Here is a 25638-nt window from a genome sequence, read left to right as displayed (position 1 = left end):
GAATATTAGGGCTTAGAGTCAGGACCAAACTCTATACGTGTACTGGGATCAATGAAATTAAAACCCAGGGAACCAGAGGCTCTGGAGCATGGATAACATTTCAACCTCTCTATGAGACACTTCCATTTTGAATCTTTCCAATAATTAGATAGTTCTTGACTGTGACCCAAACAAAATACATTTCTTAAAGCTTCACCCTATGGATTTTAGTTTTGCTTCAGGGAACTATATTGTTTAGTAGTTTCTATTCAGTGGTTTTTGTAATGTGCTCCCTAAGTTTCATTTTGTCTCTTTCACTATCCCCAAAATGACATTGTTTCATACCTCCAGAGAACCTGCATTCCTTCCTCTGACCATTCTCAGATCTGGTCAAAATACATGACCAGTATAGGAAACTCCCAATATGGGAACCCCATAGCCAAAGTAGATTTTGGCACCTATTTTATCTATGATCTCCCTGATCCACTTATCAGTTTACTTTGTTCTGAACCAGTTCATACAAATCCTCCCAAGCTTCTCTGGATATTTTCAATACTTACAGTGCAATAATATTCCATTAGTTTCATACACCACAATTAGTTTAGCCCATCTCCAATTAATGGATACCCACTTTCCTTCAAGATCTTTGCTAGAAGAAGAAATTCTGTAGTAAATAATTACATGTGAAGACAAATTCAGATTCAGCCTCAAACATCTTTACTATCTGTATGGCCCTGGGAAAGTCATCTAACCTCTGTTTTGCCTCAGTTTCCTCACTTGTAAAATGGGGAGAATAAGAACATCATGGTTGTGAGAATCAGATGAGACAATACATATAAAGCACTTAGTACAGTGCCTATCACATAGTCATCATTACTTAAATGGTGCTATTATTTCTTGTTGTTCAGTCATTTTTTAATCCTGTCCACCTTTTGTGACCTCATTTTGGGTTTTTCTTGGCAAAGATACTAGAGTAGTTTGCAGTCTCCCTCTCCAACTCATTTTATAGATGAGGAAACAGGCAAACAGCATTAAGTGCCTTGCCCAGGGTCGCACAGCTAGTAAGTGTCTGAGGCTGGATTTGGATTTAGGAAGATGAGCCTTCCAGACTCCAGGTCTGGCACTCTATCCACTGTGCCACCTAGCTGTATTATTATTATTATTACATATATTTAAATATTTTCAATGCATACTATAAATATTTTGTATGTAAAGATATTCATATACACACATAAGTTTCATTCATATATGTATATACATGGTATGCATAATGTACATGTATCTAACATGCATATATTTACATCATTATAATACATACATGTATAAATACATGCACACTATATTGTGTATGATGAATATATTTGTATGTGGGTATATGCACACAGATATGTATTTACATAGGTGAGTGTAAATCGCACTGCATGTAAAATGCATATGCATGTCTGGTGTGTATGGGTACGATGTATTGCTATATACATACATATAGACACATGTGTGTATGTAGGTATATATGTTGGTAAAATGGATAGAGGGGTGGCTTAAAACCAGGACAATTTGGATTCAATTTGGATTGGACTTGACATGTACTGACAGTGTGACCCTGAGCAAATCACTTGATCTCCTAGTGCTATGGGTAGCTCTCTAATTCTCTAAGACACAAAGAAGGTACCTATCTGCATTGATGGAGGAATTTTTTTCATTTGGTTGTTCCCTGTAGTGACAGCATCATAGAACTAGTCCATGCCCCCATGTCCTCAACATATTTTACAAAAAAAAGACATACATTTGCTTTATGAGCACTTGGAAAGGGATCACTAAAAACTCCCATTGGTCATAACCTTTTTCTCTGTCTTTGGTCTCTCTCAATTATGTGGAATGATTTACTCTTGAAAATAAGCCCACTGGATTTGCTAGTGTAATATTTTTGCTCCTTAAACAGTTTGGACAAATGACAGGATTTTTTATCATGATGGGTAGGAGAGTGTATTCCTTGGCGTCTGGAGGCTGGGTGGCAGAGCTTTCTCTGAGACTAACTCAGAGGACCATGGACAAGTCATGTCACTTCCTTGATCCTATTTCTTTACCTACAAAATGAGGGGGTTAAACTGGATGATCTACAGGTTCTTTTTCATCACTTATTGTTTGTTGCATTCTCTCTGGGAGAGCTGATATATCTCTAGTTTTGGTTTTTTTGGTGTGTTTTTTTTCATTCTTCCACTGATCGACAGTTTCTTCCTTCTTCTTCTTCCTCTCCTGGCTCCTTTCAGTTTCCCTTCCTGGGGTAAAAGCTCCATTTTCTTAGCCCTTCTCTTCACCTTGTAGAAGACCAAAATTAGAAATGCTCAAAAGCCACCAGCAAACTTTATTGTAAATAAGAATGAAAATCTTCTTCTGATGTCCACACTCTCTATGTGTCAGCAGGCAAACTCATCAGCTACAAATGTCTCCTTGGGAAGGAAAGGGGAAGGACTCTGAAAGTAGGATTTCATTGAAAAACCATGTTCATCATTTCATTTTGTTATGAAAAATCTTCATTGAGACCTGGAGCATTGCAATACCCCCTAAATGAGATTCAGATTAACACATAAGAGGTCAACCTAACTGAGCACACTTGAAAAAACCAAGTATTATCTATTGTCCAGATTTTGGACAACCCAATGTATCTGGACAAATACTGTAGATAAGCAATAAGCTGGATCGAGGATTGAATAGTCAAAGGAAAAGAGTCTGGATTGTCTTTGGGCAACTGCACAGTGTTTTTAATGACTCAAAATTTTTACCCTGAAACCATATCCCATATTTTTAGTATTAATAGTCTCCTAGGGATGCTGTATGGCAATGAGTCATGGAATATAACAGTCTACAAAAAATTAAGTTTCAGGTCACCCCCAGGACAATAGAGAGTAAACAGGCTGCAGTATATTATCAATGAAGAATTGTGCAGAAGTGTTTTAAAGATTATCATCAGAGAGAAGTATGAGCATAATATGAGGCAGACTTGTAATGAAAGCTAGGAATAAGAGGGACAGAGCCAAGATGGCAGAGTAAAAGCAGGTTTGCATATAAGCTGTCCCGCAAGCTCCTCCAAATACCTTTAAATGACTCCAAACAAATTCTAAAACAGCTGAACCCACAAAAAAATAGAGTGAAACAAATTTCCAGCATAAGACAATTTGGGGTTGGCAAGAAAGGTCTGTTGCACCAGGGTGAGAGAGGAACTCAGTCCAGCAGAGGCCGCACCAATTCAGAGTGGGCCCCAGCAATGCAGGAGCAGGCCTCAGAGCAGCTGAATCACTGATAGAAATGGCTCTTTCTATACCTCTCACCCCACAGACATCAAAGACAACTTGGAAGGTCAGCGGGAAAAGTCTATCATACCCAAGTCAGAGTGGAATGCAGTTCAGTGCAGGCCCCACCAGCATAGCCCTGGCCTCCACAAACCAGGAGAAGACTTTGGGAAAGTGGTTGCTTCCTGAGCTTTCAGCCCACAGATGGTGAGATGGTTGAACAACTGGTCAGAAGGAGATTAAGAGTTTTTTTGCTAGCACTGAGGCAGGACTCTGTTGCTTTGCCCATACTTGAATCTGGGTCTCAGTCCTGGATGGTAGTCCCAGGAGGGGAGCATTAGCACAGCAGAGCTTGCAGCAGCAATGGAGGGTGACCCTCATCACAATTCCAAGGCAGAAAAGAGTTCTTATGGTCTCTCACGGACCAGAGCACAGGCAGGGAGAATAGTAAACACCTCTCCTTAGATCATACTACCTTGGAAGAACTGAAAATTTAAAGGTACCTAGAAGTATCTCTCAAAGCAGCTGTACAAAAACCATGAAGCTAGGGACAGTTTGCCCTCCACCCTGGAGAGTACCCTACTTTAACAAACAGTTAAAAATCAAGTAATGGGCTAGGAAAATGAACAAACAACAGAAAAAAAAAATTCTGACCATAGAAAGTTACTACAGTGATGAGGAAGATCAAAGCACACACTCAGAAAAGATAATAAAATCAAAGCTCCTACATCCAAAGCCTCAGAGAAAAATATGAATTTGTCTCAGTCCACGGAAGAGCTCAAAAAGGATTTTGAAAATCAAGTAAGAGAGGTAAAGGAAAAATTGAGAAGAGAAATGAGAGTAATGCAAGAAAATCATGGAAAAACAAGTTTAAATTTTGGTAAAGGACACACAAAAATATACTGAAGAAAATGACACCTTAAAAAAATAGACTAGGCCAAATGGTAAAAAAAGGTTAAAAAAAAAAGCCAAAAGTACAGGTTCTGGGAACCCCCTTGAACTCTCCTTTAATCTTCCCACTTGGTCTGGCATTTGCCTGAGACCATAAACCTTTCATTATCGCTTTGTCCAATTGCCCCAGCTATTTCCCACCCTTAATCCTATCAAAATATCTATGCCCAAATCTGTTACCCTTAAAATAGTCTAGCCTTCTATTGTCTGTTCCCATCAAGACACTCCCTAAACTCTTCCTCTAGTTACCCCAGACTATTTGGCCAATCCTAGATCCCTATGCATTTTTCTGTATATAAGATCTATCTTTTCTCCATGAAGGTGCTCAGATTCAATGTGGCCCATCACAGAGGTTCAGAGTCTATCTGGCCCGCATGGCAATATAAGCATCACAAATGCTCAGATTCCTTAAGCTTCTATCAAATATGGCAGATATTAAATTTTACTTTGGCTGAAAAAAAAAGTCAATGAGGATAAGAATGCCTCAAAAAACAGAATTAGACAAAAAGAAAAAAAGGCACAAAAATTTACTGAAAAAGAAGTCCTTAAGAAGTAGAATTGGCCAAATGGAAAATGAGGTATAAAAGCTCACTGAAGAAAACAATTCCTTAAAAATTAGAAATGAGCAGATGGAAGCTAATGAGTTTATGAGAAATCAAAAAATGATAAAATAAAACCTAAAAATAAAAAAAAAATAGAAGACAATGTGAAATATCTCATTGGAAAAACAACTGACTTGGAAAATCAATCCAGGAGAGATAATGTGAAAATTACTAGACTACCTGAAAGCCATGATCAAAGAAAGAGCCTAAACATCATCTTTTAAGAAATTATCAAGGAAAACTGTCCTGATGTTCTAGAACCAGAGGGTAAAATAGAAATTGAAATCAAAGAAATCCCAAAATGAACACTCCCAGGAATATTATAGCCAAATTCTAGAGCTCTAGACATAAAGGAGCAAATATTGCAAGCAGCCAGAAAGAAACAGTTCAAGTATCATGGAGCCATGGTCAGGATAACACAAGATTTAGCAGCTTCTGCAATAAAGGATCAGGGAACTTATAATATGAGGGCAGAGGAGTGTTCATTACAACCATGAATCACCTACCAAGGAAAACTGAGTATAATCTTTCAGGGGAGAAAAAGTGGACATTCAATGAAATAGAGGACTTTTGAGCATTCTTGATGAAAAGACCACAGCTGAATAGAAAATGTGACTTTCAAATACAAGACTCAAGAGAAGTCTAAAAAGGTAAACAGGAAAAAAAATCATAAGGGACTTAATAGGATTAAATTCTCTACATTCCTACATGGGAAGATGATACATAAGAACTTTCTAATTATAAGGAAAGTTAGAAGGAGCATATATAGATAGAGGACACAGGTGTAAGCTGAATATGAAGGGATGATATCTAAGAAAATAAAATTAAGGGGTAAGAGAGGAATGTACTGGGAGAAAGGAAAAGGGAGAGGTGGAATGTGGTAACATCTCACATAAAAGAGGCAAAACAAAGTTTTTACAGTGGAGGAGAAGGAGGGGAGGTAAGGGGGAGTGAATGAACCTTACTCTCATTGGAATTGTCTCAAAGAGGCAATAGCATACACACTCAATTGGCATAGAAATCTATCTAGGATGGAAGGGGATAAGAGAAAGGGGGAGGTGATAGAAGAGAGGGCAGATTGGGGCAGGGGGCAGTCAGAGAAGCAAAGCACTTGTGAGGAGGGACAGGGTGAAAGGAGAGAGAGAATAGAATAAACAGGGGAGGAAATAGGATTGAGGGAAACACAGTTAACAATAGTAACTGTGAAAAGAATTTTGAAGCAAGTTTCTCTGATAAAGGCCTCATTTTTCAAACATAGAGAGAACTAAGTCAAATTTATAAAAATAAAAGCCATTCCCCAACTGATAAATGACCAAAAGATATGAAGAGTTTTCAGATGAAGTAATAAAAGTTATTGATAGCCATATAAAAAAATGCTATAACTCACTATTAATTAGAAAAATGCAGATTAAAATAATTCTAAGGTACTACCTCATACCTATTAAATGGGCTAATAGGACAGAAAAGGTAAATGACAAATGATGGAGGGGATGTGGTAAAAAATAAGACATTAATGTACTGTTGGAGTAGTTGTGAACTAATTCAAACAATCTGTAGAGCAATTTGGAATTGTGCCCAAAGGGCTATAAAATTATGTATAGCCTTTGACCTAGCAATACTACTATTACATGTTCATCCCAAAAGATTTTTTTAAAGGAAAAGGACTTCTATGTACAAAAATAGTTATAACAGTTCTTTTCTGGTGGCAAAGAATTGAAAATTGAAGGGATACCCATCAACTGGGGAATGGTTTACCAAATTTTACTATGTGATTATGATAGAATACTACTGTGCTATAAGAAATGACAAGCAGGATGCTTTCAGAAAAACCTGAAAAGATTTACATAAGCTGATGCAAAGTGAAATGTACCCTGTGCAAAGTAGCAGCAATATTGTGAGATAATCACCTGTGAATGACTTAGCTGTTCTCAGCAATACAATGATCTAAGACAATACTGAAGGAGTTATGATGAAAAATGCTATCCTTACCCAGAGAAAGAGCTATTGGTGTCTGAATATAGACTGAAGCATACTTTTTTACTTTATTTTCTTGAGTTTTTTTTTGCTCTATTTTTTCTGTCACAATATGACTAACATAGAAATGTCTTGCATTACTACACATGTATAACCTGTATCAAATTGTTTGCCTTCTCAATAGGGGAGGGATGGGAAGGGAGGAAGAGAGAGAATTCGGAACTCAAAGTTTTAAAAATGAATGTTTAAAATTGTTTTACATGTAATTGGGAGAAAAATAAAATACTAAATATTTTAAAAAGGAAGCTAGGAATAAACAGCTGGTACCCATGCCATGTCAAGTGATGTATAGCAAGAATTACTACTCTAATGAGGACTCCCTGTAGGATATTTGGTAGTGGTTATGGATAGGAATTACATGGGATGAGCATATATGAATGAGTTGTGAGAAGTACTGGTGGAGGAATTATCCAAAATGATGAGATCACAGCTCCACTGGAGTAAAGGACAAATATGATGCTCATGTCCAGGTGAATCAATCCTTTTTATTTACCAACAATAAGTTTTTGCTTTAGGCAAGTGTGACCAAAACATTTTGGGAGAATGTAGAAGTAATTCCTATATTAAGGGGTATGGTTTGGGAATAAGAAGTTTGGACCAGATTCCTTCCACGGTTCTTTTAAAATCCTAGTTTATATGATTCAATGGATAAATTCCTGAGTCCCTTAAAAATGTGTGTCAGGAAGAAGGAAAGGGAAGTAGGAGCAAAGAATGATGATGGGCCTGCTTTGATCTAAATACTCTAGCAAATATTCTAAAGGTAAATGACTGTTTCTCTATCACTTGACAATGGTAGATTCAGAGATCCAAATGATCAAGCAAAAAATAAAAACTCTACCCCACTAACAGAGTTCTCATGGTCAGGGCTGAATTGCCTCACCCTTCTTATTAACGGAAAATAGCATTTCAAGGACCTTCTTCCCAAGCATCCCTAGCAAAAGTCTTAGACCTGAAAGTTCATTCTAAGTAATCAGTGTTATAACTTCCATAGCCTAGCAGGACTGAGTGATGTTTGAGTGCATTCATGACTTACTGGCTGCTCTTCTTGAGAAATGGACACCAAATGGACTAGATACTATTTTTTCTGAGATGAACAAGTGACTTTTCTAATCACAACTTTATGGAACCAAACTTTTTTCTAGCAACTTTGCTAAATTCAACTCAGTATTTCAACACCACATGTTTGTACGGGTATCTAGGGAAACCAGAATTTTATTGATATTTCTATCTCAATTAATAAGTTTGTTTTGTTTTTTTTACTTAGGAGCTAGGTCTGGTTGTTGTGGGGTTTTTCTCTCTCTCTCTTTTTTTTCTTTTTTAATTAAAAGCCTGGAGCAGCTACAAATGACATGCAGTTGCTTTGTAACTCAGGCAATGTGCTTCCCTTCCAAATGCCACTTTCAAATGCTATGTCACCACCATGGCAGGAACTGACTTGTCAGTCCTAGGATTTTCCCTGTAAGCATCTCTTTGTTTTATCTAGCCAGGTCGAGACCAGGGGACAGAGGAAGGCTATAATAACCTCTAATAGGCCAACCAATCTGTTGCTACATGATTCCAATGTACTTTTTCCCCCTTTGCAACATTCTTAGTGAAACTCTTCAAGGTATAATTACCATAATGTGCCTTTTGTGCCAAGTTTTATGAATCAAGTCCTCAAACTAAACAAGTCAAAAGAACTCTCATTTGGCACTGCTCAGCAAACACAATCTGCAGAATTGCTTAAAAATAAGACAGGCATTTTTTGGGGGTAGCGAAGGGGACGCGTTTTGTGAAAATATGTTTTTTTTCACAGAGAGAAAAATGGAAGGAAAAAAACCAATATTTGCAGAATGAGTATTTTAGTTACTATAAAAACTGTGCTGCACCTCAGCTCTACCCAGTCTTTGGGGGTGAAACAATGAGCTCTTTGTGACATTGGAACATCTAACTTAGCACAAGGGCTTAAACCAAAGGAGCATAACAGGAACTTGAACTCTCCCAGAACTTTGGGCTGCTTTGAGCAACATGGAATATTTGTACATATTGTATATCTAAGTTCCCGGTTTTCAGAATATTCGAGTTGGAAGGGCCCTTAAGAAATCAACTAGTCTGGCACCTATTTTATAGTAAAAGACCCTGAGCACCATAGGGGTAAAGTAACATGCCTACATGGCAAGACCCCAAGCTTTTAACTCCTGATCCTACATTCTTTGTGTTTCACTTGGCAGCAATGAAAATACAAAGCATTCAGCTCATATTCTTCGGTTGCATAAAAAAAGACTGCAAGTCATGATTTGAGATGGAGCTGTCATAACCTTTTAAAAATTGTGTACCCTGTTAACTAATAGCAAACTAGACAACAAGCATTTATTTAGCTCTTACTAAGGGTCATGCACAACACTAATCCAATCATCCAAATTAATAAACATTTTTAAAACAACTATTATGTGCCAAACACTGAGGATACAAATATAACCAACAGGAACAACAGTCCCTGCTCCACAGGTGCTTGCAATCTAATTGGGAAAGACAATACACAAAAGGAGCTAAAAAAACCAAAAGGGCAATGGAGGGGCATCAATACATGGAACCATGAAAACATGGTCATAAAGACTGGTAAATTAGAAGCACAGCCAGAAGGAATACATATTTTGAAAGACAGTGTGGATTCAGGGGTTGGCAGACTACAGTAAGAAGGCCAAATATGGCTTGCTGCCTGTTTTTTTACAGTTAGTGACACAGTTTGCAGGGAAAGCTTACGGGACCATACAAAAATAAGAGGCGAATGGGATTTGGCCTTCAACTCATAAGTGGATAGAATGCTAGAATTGTAGTGAAAAAGATCTAGATCTGAATCCCACTTCTAACACCTAACAAGCTGTGTGAACTTTACTAGGTCACTTAACTTCTCCAAACCTCAGTTTCCTCAGTGGTAAAATTAGGTATGCGAGTCAGATGGACTTAGAGGTCCTTTTCAGGTATAAATCTATGATTTTATGAGCATGCTAGGTACAACATGAGGTTTCAATGGGTCCAAATGAGATGAAATGATGATTTGTTCATTCAATGAAATAAACATTTTTTAAGTATATACTATGTTTCAGGCACTGTATGAAGTTTTGGGGATACAAAAAGAAGCAAAAAACAGTCTCTGTCCTCGAGGAGCTTATAATGAGGGAGACAAGCAAATAGATACCAAGCAAGTTGTATACAAGGTAAGTAGGAAATAATTAACAGAGGGGAGGTACTGCAATTAAGAGTAGTTAGGGAAGGCTTCCTGTAGAAGGAGAAGTTTTAGTTGGGACTTAAAGGAAAACAAACAAGGCAGTAGTCAGAGCAAGAGGGAGAGTGTTCTAGGCATTCGGGACAGCTAGAGAAAATTCCTGGAGCCAAGAGATGGAGAGTCATATTCAAGCAAAAGCCAGGAGGCCAGCCTCACTACATTATAGACTATATGGTGGGGAGTAAGGTATAAGAAGATTGGAAAGGTAGGAGGGTGCTGGATTATGAAAAGTTTTGGATACCAAACAGAGCATTTTAAATTTGTTCCTGGAGGTCACAGGAAGCCTCTGCAGTTTACTGAGTAGGGAGGTGACATAAGCGCACCTGTGCTTTAGGAAAACTACTTTGGCACCTAGATAAAGGATGGATTGGAATGGAGAGAGACTTGAGGCAGGCAGACCCGCCAGGAGGCTGTTACAATAGTCCAGATGTGAGGTGACAAGGGCCTACAGTAGAGTGGTGGCAGTGTCAGAAGTGAGAAGGGGGCCTTTTAGAGAGCTGTTACAGAGATGAAATCTATAGACCTTGTCAATAACTTGGATGTGGGGGAATGAGAGATAGTAAGCAGAAGGGGATGACTCCTAGGTTGTGAGCCAGAGGGACTATGAGGTTTCTGTTGTCCTTTACAGTACAAGAGGGAAGGCAGGAGGTGAGGAAAAGATAAAGGGGGAAAAATGATGATTTCTGTTTTGGACGTATTGAGTTTAAGATGTCCATTAGACATCCAGTGCTACTAAGAATCACATGACCCAAATCGAAAACATGGTTCAACCTGTATTAAATGGGTAATTTATGTAAATAAACATGGGATGGCATTGAAGACATTTCAACAGGATCATAACTCAGTGTAATTTAACAAACATTTACTAAGGGTCTACTAGGCACAAGGCTCTTTTATGTTGTAAAGCAGTTGCTAATGTGCATAGAGAGGGGGAAAAACATCACCAAGAATTCCTTTATTTGACCAAAAGACTTCTGCCACTCTCTTCAATGTATAATGTATAGGATACAATCATATGCAATCCTATGGTACAGGATAAAAAGAAAAACAAAAAGATCCTTGTCATCAAGAGGTTTATAATCTATTGGGAGGATAGTAAAATATACGTTTGTAAGTAGTAGGTGATTTGATGTAGGAGACAGCACTAACAATTGAGGGAGGGGAGTTATAAAGAAAGGATTCATAAAGGAATGACCACCCAACCTGAGATGAAAGTCACAGGAATTCTAAGAGGGAGAATTGAGGATTAAGTAATTCCAGGTATGGAGTACAGGGCGCAAATGCAAAGAGAGTGGAAATAGAATGGTGAGTTTAGGGAAACAGATGGCCATTTGTATGGAATCTCAAGAGTAAAGAGAAGTAATATGAAAAAAAGGTCTGGAAAGTTAGATTGTCAATAAATTACAGAGAGCTATAAATACCAGACTGATGACTTCATATGTTTTGCTGGGGCCCTGTAGGAAGCAAATGAAGGTTCTTGAACAGGAAACTACCAGAGTCTTCACTGTGACGTAGGAAGATTATTTTGGTACTCATGCAGAAGGCAGAGTCTAGGGAATTGAGCCTGAGAGCCTGGAGGCTATGACAACAGTTCAAATAAGAGGTGATGAATGCAATGAATGAGTCTATTGATGATATAAATTAATAGGAGACAAGTTTGTGAGAAAATAGAAATAAGAAGAAATAAGGACTTTTGAAGGAGAAATGAGGTTAAAGTGAAGATAATCAGGTCTGTTTGGGATGTTGAGTTTGCAATGCCAATGGGACATTCAAGGACAATTTCCTGCAGTCAACTGGTGATGATAGGTAGAGTTCAGATTGGTGATTAAAGCTGAATATTCAATTTTAGTAGAAAATTTAATTGAAATTATGGGAGCATGAATATCTAATGATAAAAAATGGAAAGAAGAAGGAAGGAAAGCAGGAAGGAAGGAAGGAAGGAAGGAAGGAAGGAAGGAAGGAAGGAAGGAAGGAAGGAAGGAAGGAAGGAAGGAAGGAAAGAAGGAAGGATGCATGGTTTTGTCAAGTATCTACAATTTAATAGGCACAGTATTAAGAGCTTTACAAATATATCATTTGACTCACAATAATTCAAGGAAGTAGATTCTATTATTAACTCCATTTTGTAGTTAAGAAAACTGAGTCAGAGATTAAACAGGGTCAAACAGCTAATAAGTATCAGATTAATTAGTTCAGATCTTCTAGTGTTTTATATACTAGGTCACCAGCTGCCTAGGACAGAGTACCCAGGTTGGAGCTTAAGCAGACAACCACATTTAGGGGGTAAGAGTTGAATAATGATCCAGAAATGGAGAGTGGAGAATAGTAGATAGGTAGGAACAGAACTAGAAAAACAAGTCAATAATCAATTATTGAATAATAAGCATGGGCCAGACCCTGTGTTAAATACTAGGACACAAAGACAAGCCAAAACAATCCCTGACCTTAAGTGATTTACATTTGAATGGATGAGATAATATGTAAAAAGCTAAGTCATATGAGATTTATATAGGATAGATGGAAGGTAATCTGAGAGAGGAAGTCTTTGGAAGTGACAGGGGCAAGTAGGTGCCACAGTGGATAGAGTGCTGGGCCTAAAGTCAGGAGGACATGAGTTCAAATCCAGCTTCAAACACCTACTAGCTGTGTGATCCTGGGCAAGTCACTCAATCTGCCCCAGTTTTCTCATATGTAAAATGAAAAAAAGATGACAAACCACTTCAGTATCTATGCCAAGAACTCCCAAAAGGAATCACAAAGAGACTGAACAACCTCAGCAGTGGAGAGTTCTGAGAAAGGACTCTTGAAGAAGGTAAATTTAAGATGAGTCTTGAAAGAAACCAGAGAAACTAAGAGCAAAAGTCTGGAAGAAAAACATTCAAGGTATGGGGAATGGTCAATAAAAATACATGGAGTCCAAAAATGGAACATGAAGAATTCAGAGAATTCAAGAAAGATGAGGATTGAGAAAAGGTCATTATATTTGATAATTAAAAGATCCCTGGTCACTTTGGAGAGAGCAGTTTCGGTTTAATGATGAAACTAAAAACCACTTTGATAGCTTAATGGAAGACAGACTGGAGTGGGGAGAGGCTTGAGGAGGGCAGACCCTCCAGCAGGCTGTTGAAGTCTAGGCATGAGGAATGAGGGCCTGTACCAGGAAGTTGGCAGCATCGGAGGAGAAAATGAAGCATATTCGAGAGATACTGCAAAGGCGAAATTGACAGGCCTTGGCGACAGGTTGGATGGGAGAAGGAGGTGAGAGATAATGAGGAATTCCAGATGATACCTCAATTGTGAGCCTGAGGGACTGGGAGGATGGTGGTGCCCTAGACAATAACAGGAAAGTTTGGAGGGGGTAAAAGTTTGAAGGGGAAGATAGTGAGTTCAGTTGTGGATTTAAGATGTCTGCCAGACATCCAGTTTGAAATGTCTAAAAGCAGTTGAAGATACAAGACAAGAAGGAAGCAGAGAGGTGAGGGTGGGATGGGTAGATCTGAGAATAGTCAGCATAGATGGTAAATCCAGGAGAGTTGATGAAATCACCAAGTGAAGTAATATAAGAGAAAAGAAGAAGGCCCAGGACAAAGCTCTGTGGGTCACCTATGGTTAGAGAGAAGGTCCTGGAAGAGGATCTAGAAAAGCAGACTGAGGAGTGGTTATATAAGTAGGAGTCAAACCAGGAGAGAAGTTTCCCAGAAATGTAGTTATAAGAGTATCAAGGAGGAGAAAATAATCAATCTCATTAAATGCTTCAGAAGTTAAGAAGAATGAGTGGAATCAATTAGATTGGACATTGTATGGTTCTCAGCTGAGAGGTGGAGGAATGAAGAGCCACTGGAAGTTTGAAGAGGAATGAAAAGGTTGGAGGAGCCCCTGAGGTGAATGGCATAGTAAGCTGATAAAAAGAAGCATAAAAGGATTATTGTCCAACCTCAGCAAGGGCCTTAGATTGGATGATTGTGTTTTTAAAAGTCAAAGGCTAATTACAAGCCAAGGCACTGAACTCATTCCCGTTCTCTCCCTCTCCCTCTCCCTCTCCCTCTCTCTCCCGCCTCTCTCTCCCCTTTCTCTGTCTCTCTGGCAGAGAGACAGTATATATGCTTATAGCAGTAACCACTAATGAGGTCAATGACCACATCAATTTAATGACCAAAACTATTAATGAAGAGCTAGTTTCTTATGTAACTGAGGTGGTTTAGTCCCAGATAACCAATGGCTTATTTAAAGAACAAAATTCTCTGGTACAACATTTATTACCCTTTGCTTGGATCCAGGATCCCATCTGGCTCTTGACTCTACCACATGTGTATTTCTTGCAAATAGTTATTCTTTCCTTTACTAAAGTTCTACTCCATTCACTCAATTAATGTGTGCTTTATTCTTCCTGGTGTGGAGGTGTCTCTGGGTTTTCAAAGTCTATGCCAACAGAGTATAGGCTCTGGCAAGTTTTGGAAGGGCTTTGAAGATGAACCCAGTAATGGGTCATTGTCTACTGACCAAGAATCAACCTCATTAAGTCACAAAAGCTCATCACCAGGTTGATCTCAGGGTGATAAAGTTTTTCAACAACTCTCCAAAACTGTCCACTGAATTACAGAGGTACTGTGGTCTGATTCGATGATTTTCCTCCTTATTCTACAGGAAAAAAAAGTAATATTGAAGCTGCACTGCTGTCTCCTTCAAATAATATAAGGAATATTATTGTAGTATAAGAAATGATGAGCTCAATGTTTTTAGAAAAACATGGAAAGACTTGCATAAAATAATGAAGAGCAAAAAGATGAGACCCAAGAGAACACTGTATACAGTAACAGCATTATTATATTAAGAATGACTTTGTGCATGTTAATTATTTTGATTATTATGAATGCCTAAATTAACTATAAAGGACATGTGAAGAAAGATATTATCTGCATCTAGAGAAAGAACTGATAAATAGAAGTATGCATAGAATAATTTTTCATATCTATACCTATTTGTGTCCGATGGTAGCCATCTATAGGATTTGGGAAGAAAAAAATTCATATGATATTTTTGTTGTATATTTGAAAGGAAAAGAAAGTTGTGCATAGTGGATTTACAGTTTCATATGCAATCATCTTTTTTTAAACTGTACTATATCAAGAAAATGCTTGTTTTATTCCATAAATTAAAAAATGAGTTAAAAATAAATAATAATCACAAAGTGGAACAGAATATAAGCTCCTAGATTGCTTTAATATTATCTCCAGATTCCCAGTGCTAATCACAGCATTTTATGCATAAGAAATGCTTAATAAACATTCAAGGAATTGAATTGAATGGATGTATCCCCAGGATAATCAACATTGGTTTGATAACAATTTGAGTAGGAGTATCTATTAAAGTTATGTAGAAATCTATGCTTTGCTCTGTCCTGATCAACATTTATACCTAAGAAGTAGGTAAAGGAATAAATGACACATTTATCAAATTTGCAGATAGCACAAATGATGAGAGAACAAATGTTCAGTGATGGCAGTCAAGACCAAAAAGATCATAGCTAAAACACTGTAATACAACAAAATAGGGATAACTGTAAAGTTTTATGCTCCCATTTAAAAAGTCACTTTCAGAAGTACAAAACAGGGAGAAGGTGTCTATCAGGTTAGTAATCTCTACAAGGGGTGTTGATCAAGGGAGTTCTCTGGTTGAGTTCAGTCTGATGACTTTATAGGACAGAATGCCTTTGTTCATATTTAATAACGTTTAATAGCCACCTCTCTGTGTATACAGGTATGATCACTAATATCTTGATAATAGGGCAAAGCCAAGTCCTGATTGGTTTCAAGTGACAGGGATTGCCCCTAAGATGATTTAATTGGCTAGTACACTTGGGAAGATGGATTCTAATTAGAGAAGCTACTCTTCTGTGCCAGCCTAAAAAAGAGAGATAGAAGAGTGTTTAAGTCCTTTTTCACCTTGTCCTTTGTCACTTTCTGTCAAAGTACATAAGTGGAAAGTGGAGGGGACTTTCTTTTTTCCCCAATATCCCACATGGCAATAGCTAATAGCTAAAGAAGCATGATATGGACCTCAAGCCTATGTAGCCGAAGAGAAGAATTACTGGACCCAAAGCCAAAATAGAGCATTTGGGGAAGTGATGGAGTGACATGAGCTTGTGAAAAAGCAACAACATGCTTGACCATGAGACCTGAGGGGAAAGTTCATAAACAATGTTACTGACACCCAACCTCCTCTGTAAAGGAGAAACCTAAATTTTCTGTGCAGCATAATCATGAAATCTAAATTTATTGCAGAGAAGAGAGATTTTGTGGGCCCTTCCAACCTTGGAGAGTTTCCTCTAGAATATACCCAAGGCAGAGTTTGGAGATCTGACCTTTTAGAGAGAAAGGGGTAATTTCTGAACAGTGTTCCTCTAGGAAGGAAAAGATGATTACAACTCACCCAAACACCCTTTCGTAGCTGGACCATGATAACAACATGGAGTAACAAGAGATAGGGACCATGACATCCCCCTTCCCCACTATACACACTATTCCAGTCGTAGAGGGCAGGTATGAAAGAAGGGAGGCAGTGCGTAAGTAGCATATCAGAAATATATTTGTCTTGGAAGGGGAGTCAGAATCAGAAGATGGTACTATGAGTCTGGGAGGAGCTGTGGAGGTGTCAGGGGTCTCACTGGAATTCACACATGTTGCACCAATGGCAACCTTAGGTTTAGTTTCCTTCATAGAAGAGTTTATGAGCTACTATGGGAACTTCAGGAGTTTTTGTGTATTTGTTTATGGGTTCCTTTGAGTATTTTACATCTTTTGAATTTTCTGGAGGGGAGGGGAAGCAGGGGAACTTTGCCCTCTACCCAACATGCTTTTATTACATAGAATGCTTGCATAGGAGCTAAAGACTCTATCACACACATTTTTTGAATCCTAAACAAAAGAATATTTGGAGATATCTCAATGTCAGTTTTGGTTAGTGGCAAACAAGCCAAAGAATCTAACTGATCTTTTGGGTCAGTCTTCAAAATCAGACCCAGTTCATGTGAATTTCAGGGCTTAGGGGAAAGAGAGGCTGGTTAACATAGCATACCTATTGGAAAATAAACAAACAAGAAACATCTAGCTTCTTTAATACAGTAAAGGTTCAATATGAGTTAGAAGCATGATACGGCAGCCCAAAGCAACAACCACAAAAACAAATGATAATCATAAAGGAAAGGTCCAGAATGAATGCAGCGATAGCCTCACCTTACTCTTACCTAGTTATACCATATCTGAAGTGTTATATTTGGTTTTGGATGCCCCATTAATTGAGAGTATCCAAAGCGTCCATCTAAATGGTTAAATAACTCAATATGATGGCAGATGGGGATCAGTCAAAGGAAATAAAAATGTTTAGCTCAGAAAAGATTAAAGGGAGGCATGACTGATGTGTGTATGTATATATGTGTGTGTAATACATATATATATGTATTACACACATACATAAATACATTCAAGTCTGTCATGTGGAAGAAATGCTACTTTGTTCAACTTGGCTCCATAGGCCAGACCTAGGAGCACTGAGGATTCAGAGATGCATATTTCAGTTTAATGTAAGGAAATTTTTTTAATAATAAGTAGGTCATAGATTTAGAGCTGAAAGGGGCTTTAGAGGCTAGATAATCCAACCCTCATTTTGCAGATGAAGAACTGAGGCCTAGAGAGGTAAAGATGACACGTTCCAGGTGACAAGAGAAGTGACAGAGCCAGGATTTAAGCCTTGGCCCTCTAATTCTAAATCTGAAAGATCCAATGGCCTTGTCTCTGAAGGTGATAGGTTTCTAACTCACCAGAAGATTTTAAACAAGGCTTTGTGATCACTTGTCAGGGGTATTAGGCATATTTAACTACCAGTGGTATACCACATAGAGTTCCAGATTTGTTCTAGGAAGACTTTGGATCAAATCCTACTTAGGTACTTATTAGGTGTCATTTATTTATCCCTGGATGAGCTCTCTGATCCTCATCTGTAATATGGGGATAATAGCAACTGTCTCATAGGGTTGCTGTGAAGGTCCAAAGATACAATGCATATAAGGGGCTTTTCCAATTTTAATATGTTATATAAATAAGTCACTTAAAAAAAGGTCAGTTTGGGTCTGGCTAGCCGACTTCTGAATGTTGTTACTTTCATATGGTATTTTTTTTTTCCAAAGCCTAATGCTCTTCTCACACAGTATCTAATCTAGTCTCACTGGACCCCTAGGAATTAAATATGTAACAAGTATCTTTATTTTGAAAAACCTGAATATCCACTGATCTCACAGTTGGTGATAAAAATTATGAATCTGCTATAAATCATATCTAGACAGAAACAGTACATCTGGTATGATTGGAGATGGGGCTATTTGCTGGCCATCAGGCATTAAATTGGTAAAACTTCTTACCCTTTTTACGGCTTGATATTCAATTTCAAATGATTTTTCACATCATCACACCATCACAGTTTTCATTTGTCCTTCACAATGAAAGAGGACCAAAATCGTATCACAAGCAATGCCTTTTAACTCCAACATAAATCCATAAATCCAATAATTTAAAGTAAAGATAAAGGTACACAAAGTTGTAGGTCCCACTCTCTCTTCCAGAGTCATTGAAGTACAGTGACTAGACAAAAGTCAAGACAACTGGTGATGGCCCAAGATGCAACAGATGGCGCTGACATCTTAGGTGTCTGACAAAGCTCTAAGCGCTCCACAGCACCTGCTTCTTCTCCCTTCAGGGCCCACTGAAACAAAATGTTTATATCTGCCTATTCTACCAGGGAAGTCTTCAGATTCTTGGGGGCAGACACCCCTCTAACTCACTGAGGGATTTGAGGCCCATCAGTTACCCTTAACCTGGTTTAACCCCTCTGCCAAGAGAGTTTTGCCAGGATGTGGTCAACGCATATATTATAGCTCCTTGGAGCCAAAGGTGAAAGCTGGATGTCAAGTGGGACATCAAAGGTGGATAACAGACCTCACACTAGAGGTGCTAGTCTTCGTTTGAACACCTCAGACACCCTGAGCTCATTGTCTCTTCCATTCCCCTTCACCTGTCACTAACTAGTTCTTACATCTTCCAGCCCATCCTCCAGTTTAGCATTCAGAGTGAGAGTGGAGATGATGGAGGGAAAACAATTTCTCTTTGGCTCTGGAAGCCATATTGGTTCCATGAACCTATGTAAAGAAGCATGATAGGTTTGGCAGTGATTATGCTATTAATAGAAATACAATTGCAAAGAGAAATTTTCAGGATGTAAATTGAGTGCAGAGAGAAAAGGAAATTAACAACATGAAAGGAATTTATCAATCCACTTTTATAGATACGATGAGGAAGAAGCCAAAAAATCTGGACCTGAGACTAAAATAAATAGTCCATCTAGTACATTAAAAGTAATCTTTATACCCAGTAAACAAGCAGTATATTAGGTTATTTTATACCAGATATCTCAGTACTGCTGGGATTTAGTCAGACTTATATAAATCTGATCCTAGGAAGATGGAGGCAAGTCCACAGAATCAACCAAGGGTTAAGCAGTTACCAGAAACAGCTCAGTGTTGTGTCTTTGACCAGAAGGCCAAAGGGATGCCCTAATCAATGGTCAATTCTGCCCATCCAGACACTATATTCCATGGGGGTTGGGAACATAAAGTGGTGTGTGTGTGTGTGTGTGTGTGTGTGTGTGTGTGTGTGTGTGTGTATGTGTGTGTGAGAGAGAGAGAGAGAGACAGACAGACAGACAGACAGACAGAGAGAAAGAGAGACAGAGAGAAAGAGAGAAAACCAGTTCAAAACAATGTAACCACTGGCTATAGTTAAGGAATTGCCTTCCTGTTCACTCATTTTGCCTAGTAACTAGACAGGAGCTATATACACTCTAGCATGGAGAAATGAGGACTAAAATTCAGAAGACAGAGTGCAGAAGAAGGGCTGAGTGTGAACCTTACTTCTGTAACTTGCTAGCTGTGTAGGCACAAGCAAATCACTTAACCTCTCAGAGCAGGTTTCCCAATCTGTAATGTTTGCTTGCACAGTGTTGAGGAATGGTCTATCTAAATGTGAGCCATTATTACAAAGGAAATTCCTTTGGCAAAGCCTCATTGAACATATACTTCCTCTTCTTGAATTCTGAACTATGGCAGAAAATCCAGGACACAGGTATATGACCAAAGGAATGATGTTAGATGTTAGGGGAAAGAGGTGCTCTTAAGGAAAGAAGGGAAGCAGAGTAGTTGAAGAAGACAAACTGTTGATTTTCCTTTGCTTCCTTTGAATTTATCCATGATAACCAGTGGAGAATTTAGCTTAAAGTCTACAAATATTTCACATTTGCCTAAGCTAAATGCCAATGTGTAATTAAAAATAGCATGATTATGCTATTTAGGTCAAATATATGGTGATTTTTATATCATGCTGGGAAAGTTAGTTTGACTTCTGGTTGGCCAATTATGTCCAACGGATAGGTGGAGCATCCAATCACTGGTTGGAGGTGGGGGTGGGGATCTGAGGGGTGGGGGTAGACAGTGAGCATCTGCTCCTGTTTCTGATAGAGGGCTTTGGTTTGATCACAGAGCAGACAAAATAAGATGCGGGAATGCCAAAGTCACTGACATAAATTTTTGAGTCTTACCTCTTGACAAAACCCGTGACGCAGTGCTGTTTAACACAAGATACTACAAGAAGCAGTCTTCAACAAAATTGGATTTCATTAGGTTAGATCTTTAAAGCTTGAGCCAATAGAGTGACAGTTGCTGAGGCAACTTGCAATTTCTGAAATATCTGGATGCAATTATTCCTTTCTTATTTACTTACTCAAGCCCTGTGTATGGTTGGCACCAGGAATTGCCTCTCATGTTATACTGCTCTCCTCAGAACTTCAAAATTTGAAGAGTGGTGCTAAGAATCTGAAGGAAATTTCCCTCCAGACCAAGGTAGAGGTAAATATATTTACCAGTTGTTTGAAGGTCTCAAAACTCTCCTTCCTTAAGAAAATAATAGATTTTAATGCTAATTAAGATTTAAGTTGGGGAAAATGTAGTCAAATGTTACAGCATTTGAAGCTGAAGATGGATTTTAATATGATGGAAGTGGGGAGGTTGGTTCATTAGGGAGCTCAGAAATAGATTTTTCCCTCTACCTATCAGAACCATATTGGCAGATTTCTTCTACCAAATGTTTTAATTCTGGGGAGTAGGGGTGGGGACAGTATCATGAAAGAGATTTTCCCCCCTTTTCTGTCTAAATCCATAGCTTCTCTCTCTGAATGCAACTTCAGTCTGCAGCACTGGCAGTAGCCCTGGCTGTGAATATGGTAATTTCAAAGGGAAGTAGGGAGTTAGCACCATGGATGGAGAAAGGAGGCTAGATATGGACTCAGACTACCTGGGCTAGAATCTTGGCTTTGACTCTTACCATCTATGTGACTCTAGGCAAGTCACTTGACCACTATAAGCCTCAGTTTCCACGTTTCCAAATGAAGAGATTGGGCCAGGTGATCTACAAGGTCCCTTATGCTTTAAACTCTATGATCTTATGCTCAGAACTAATGAGATATCTGCCTTAGGGGAGGATGCTCAAGTACCCAGCAGAGGCGTAAGGGCTAGGATTAGCTACAGAGTGTTCAAAGCAAATGTCACTGAAATGAATGAAGGTAGATTAGTTGACTATGACCCAAAAAAGACATATTTAAATTGCAGCTGGGTGTACGTTAATAAACTAACAAATGAATAAGTAAACTAATAATAATATCACACCACAAATTAATGCAGCTTTTTGGTGATGGTGGGAGATTTGCCACTGTTGCCACCTCTGCCAAAGGCATGTGGTAGCAGCACTATGGCAGGCTCATAGAATGAATCCTTTCGGTTTTGACAAGGATGGAGAGCTAAGTTTACAAAGTTTCCTGAGCACTGCTCAAATAGCTAAAGAAGGAAAAAGAGGAGTCTATCCTGATCTGATCTGAGGATTATCAAATATTGTCTCTGCCTCTGTCAAAGAATCAGTGTTTGCTGATTGCAGGGCTCTGAATTTCAACAGAGCTGGAGTTGGATCCGTCTTACTTGTGATTAACCTGTGAATGGAGAGCAATGCTTCCCTGCAATGACACTGGGCAGAGTTAGGAAGATGGAAGTGAATTCTTCTCTGAGTCATCTGTGTGGCCATAGTGAAGTCATGGTAACCACCCTCGGCTTCAATTTCTGCACGTGTGTAAGGAGGCAGTTGGAGAAAATTATCTTTTTATTATTTTTCCAATTAACAGGCAGTCATTTGCTTGTTGTCCTCTCTCTTCTCCTCCTACCCCCCCCCCCCCCAAGAATAATAACAATAACTGAAAAGAAAAAGAAAAACCATCATAACAAATCTACATGGTCAAGTGAAGCAAAATCCCTCACTGGCCATGTCCAAAGTATATAACTCAGTCTGAATTTTTCGTCTGTCTTCTCTCTGGCAGGAAGTGAGTATCATCTTGGTCCTTTGGAACTGTGGTTTTCCATTGCATCCATTAGAGTTCCAAAGTCTTTAAAATTTATTTTTCTTTATAATATTGTTGTCATTGTATAAACTGTTCTTCTGGTTATAATCAATTCATCCAATATCAGTTCAAAGACATCTTTCCAGCTTCTCCCAAAACTCCCTTCAAGTTACATGACTCTTGGGAATGATAAGAGGTCATGAGAATTCAGTGAAGAGGCCAGTAAAGTCATTTGTCCAGACATAAGATGAATAGGTTCTAGATCAGATCTGATTTCACAGATCACAGAAGGTCAGAGCTAGAAGGGACCTTAGAGATCATCCAACTGGACTCCTACATTTTACAGCAGAAGAAATTAGGACTCAGAGAGTGATTTATGCAAAGTGACAGAGCTGAAGGAACTTAATCTCATGCCTAGTCCTGACAGAGATCCCATGAGGCAAGGATAATAAAGGGAAATGGTTTTGAGAAAATGGATTGGTAAATATTATGCCCCCTGGGATTTTAAGATTTATTTCTCCTCAATGCTTCATGTGCTTTTCTCTTTTGGTCCAAATCCAAGCTTTGTTTTCAAACAATGATCTATTCTAAAATTATTCTGGAAGAGAATCCTGTGATATGAAGCACAGGGCTTAGAATTCTTCATAGAAGAGAGCTGAAGAGTTTCTCCTAGAACTATACAGGGTAAGAATCTAGCCTATCAGATTTCTGGCCTTCCCTTCTACAATACAGCCTGTATCATGGAGCCAGCTGTGGCTCTGCCTGGTCATCCCCTTCTGGCAGAAAGCTGGCTCTTAGCTAGGCCAAACTATGAAGTAACTCATCCCTCTTCACCAGTTCAGTGAAATGAAGCTTGATTTATTGGAAAAGTGGAAATTTCTACTATTGCCCACAGAGCTCAGCCTATCAAACTCATACAATGCCTCCATTTCTCCCCCCATAATGTAGATCTTTGGCATGTACAGTGTGGCATACTTTCTTAATTTAATTTGGTTGAGTGTATGATAGTTCTTCAATTGTCATTATAATTTTACCAGTTCTGATTTCCATGCCTTTACTCATTCTAGACATTATGCCTGGAATGCCTCCCCACACTCTTTACCTGTTGAATCCCTATACATTCTTTGCAACCTAGCTCAAATACTTATTCCTTCATGAAGCCTTTTCTGATTCCCCCAAACATTTTAATCAATTATTTATTATAGCAATAAGCATTTATTAAGCACCTACTGTTTACCAGTCACTGTACCAGACTGAAATGATTCCTACACAAAAGGAGCTTGTGTCCCCTTCAAACCTCACATGGACCTTTGTTTTACAGATCTCTCATGTGCTTATTATGTCATATTGAATATTATAAATGTGTCTGTTATCTAAGACCTGAAGTTCAATGAGAGCAGGGACTATGGCTTATCTAAACAGCTTTTAGTACAATGCTTTACAATTAGCAGATACTTAATAATTGTTGAATAAATCAATGAATACAAGAATCAGTGCTCTTTAATTATCCCCTTTGTATGGACCCTATCTATTCAACTTCTCTCTAGAGAGTTTAACCTAGTGCCTTATATAAGTAGGGCCTTAAGAAATTTTAAAGGTAAAAGAGGAAGTAAAAGGTACATTATTTGTTATTTGATAGATTTGAGTCCTAAAACCTATGTCCCAAAGAACGTTTAAAAATCTATTTTGGAAATTATACCTTTGATCAAGAGGGAAAATTCTTTCTGGGCTGAAGAGGAAATAATGAAGAAGTGTGGAGTAACAGTTCATGTAGGTCCAATGGAGTCCCATCACATGCATTGTTTCAAGTACATTCTGGGCATTTGACCTCTCCTTCTCTGTTACTCCCCTCTCTCCAATTCAGCCTGGATTTTTGAAAGTTATTTTTAATTAATGTGCTTTGTTTTTGTTTTTTTTTTGGGGGGGGTGTGGTGGGAGGTGTTTGTGATTGATGGGTAACTGCCTCTACCAAAATCAACCTCATCACAATGTGGGAGTAACCTTGGTGTCCTGAAGAAGACTATGCCAGCAAGGCATAACCTTTGGCAGGTCTTATCAAGCTAGGAAAGGGTTTTTGTTTTGGGGTGAGGGGAAGGGAAGCACTTACAGATTACATGCCCTTTGTGGTCTAAACTAAACAGATATAGAGAGGCTCATCTCTGGCTTGTCCAGAAGAAAAATTCTCTGGCCACTGCCACTCTTCAAGATCGTTACCATCTACCACGTCAGAGAAGAACTGCCATCCACAATGAAGGGGTTGATCAGGCTGATGCGGTTCAGACTCTGGGAGCCCCCTTTGAGCTCCCTTTGAATCTCCCCACTAGGTCTGGCTTTCCATACTCAAATCTGCAGCCATTGTCTATTAACTCTTGATTGCCCCACATGCTTCCCACCTACCCGCTCCATTGTCTGATATCTCTTGATTGCCTCCAGCTGTTTCCAGTCTTTGACCCTCCTTGGATTCCCTCCTTGGACTTCTCCTTGGGACCTTTCCTAGACCCCTCCTCCCATCACCCTGGACTGCCAGACCACCCCCAGATCCCTCCTATAGTTTTTTTCTGTATTTAGTTATATCTTACCTCCATGAATGCTCTCAGATTGAATCCAGCTCAGACTCTGTCTAGCTGAGATTCTATCTAGCCTGCTTGTGAACACAAGCATCACAAATGTTTAGAGTCCTTAAGAGCCAACCTAATTTGGTGAATCTTTAATAAATTTTGTTTTCTTGGGTTTTAAGAAGGCTTGAGTCGAATTCATTTGAGCCCGACCTGGACTATTGGTATTTTGGGGTCCCCAGCACCCCTAAGCCTCATCAAAACCAATGAAACTTCAGGTCCTTGAAGTTAAAAACAAGTGCTGTTTTTTTTTTTTTATTTCCTCTACCCCATCACCAACCTTCACTCCACTCAGAGTAAACAAGAAGAAAACAAACAAACAGATCAAAGTTATAGTATTATATTAAGGTGGCCAAGATTAGGAAGCAGAAAACATGTGGTTTTATTTCTACTCACACAACCATCCCCCTCCTCCCCTTATG

The 25638-nt window shown here is 38.7% G+C and overlaps 1 long non-coding RNA gene across 1 annotated transcript in view; it reads left to right on the top strand.

The window, feature by feature from the left end:
* LOC140501713 (uncharacterized) overlaps positions 1-25638 on the top strand; it is a 41117-nt gene that overhangs the window by 12993 nt on the left and 2486 nt on the right. Inside the window, exon 2 of the long non-coding RNA XR_011966330.1 lies at positions 9940-10050. This is a non-coding gene — a long non-coding RNA (uncharacterized lncRNA). The remainder of the gene's footprint in view (positions 1-9939; positions 10051-25638) is intronic.

The sequence above is a fragment of the Notamacropus eugenii genome, chromosome 4 (assembly GCF_028372415.1).
Source record: "Notamacropus eugenii isolate mMacEug1 chromosome 4, mMacEug1.pri_v2, whole genome shotgun sequence".
NCBI lineage: Eukaryota > Metazoa > Chordata > Mammalia > Diprotodontia > Macropodidae > Notamacropus > Notamacropus eugenii.
The sequence above is the reverse complement of the archived record's forward strand: the minus strand, read 5'-3'. Positions and strand labels throughout refer to the sequence as shown.